This window comes from Marmota marmota, unplaced genomic scaffold (assembly GCF_001458135.2).
Source record: "Marmota marmota marmota unplaced genomic scaffold, marMar, whole genome shotgun sequence".
Lineage (NCBI taxonomy): Eukaryota > Metazoa > Chordata > Mammalia > Rodentia > Sciuridae > Marmota > Marmota marmota.
In genome coordinates, this window is record NW_025999853.1 from 50,426,545 (window position 1) to 50,427,167 (window position 623).

Sequence of the window (623 nt, forward strand, 5' to 3'; positions counted from 1 at the left end):
TATATATATATATATATATCCACACTCATTTTATAGAATAGGCTTGCCCATGGTGGCAAAACAAAGTAATAAATGAGAAATGTAAGTAGATACCTTATTAGACCTTTAGGCACTAGCCCAAATGAACTTAGAATGAGTATCAATAAAAAACATGAAGAAAGAAGTAAGGATGAAAAGGAGGGAAATGGGTAACAACTATCCAAAGTGCGTTAGAAAGTGGAACTTGTGGATTTACACATTTTTACATAGGGTCCCGAAAGGTGAGGACAGTTGTTGGCTATAGCATGAACCTGTTGAGAAGAGATGAAAAATGGCTCAATTGGTAGAGCATGGGATCCTTAATCCCAGGGCCAGGGATTCAAGCCCCACGTTGGGCATCAGGTGTAAAGAATCTCAAAGAAAGGAGACACAGAGACAAGGTGCAGGGCAGAGAAGGTGGCAGAGTGGCCCTTTGTCCAAGCAGCCACGTTTATTTATAAAGATAGGTTACACTAGGTCATTAGTACCATAACCACATTATTCTTTAGAGTATCAGTAAGGTTGCTTATTCTGCAGTCACATTTCATAGTTAAAATATGCAATGTTAGGAGGTTTGTGTTGTTCTCAAGAAGGCCCATTGTCTG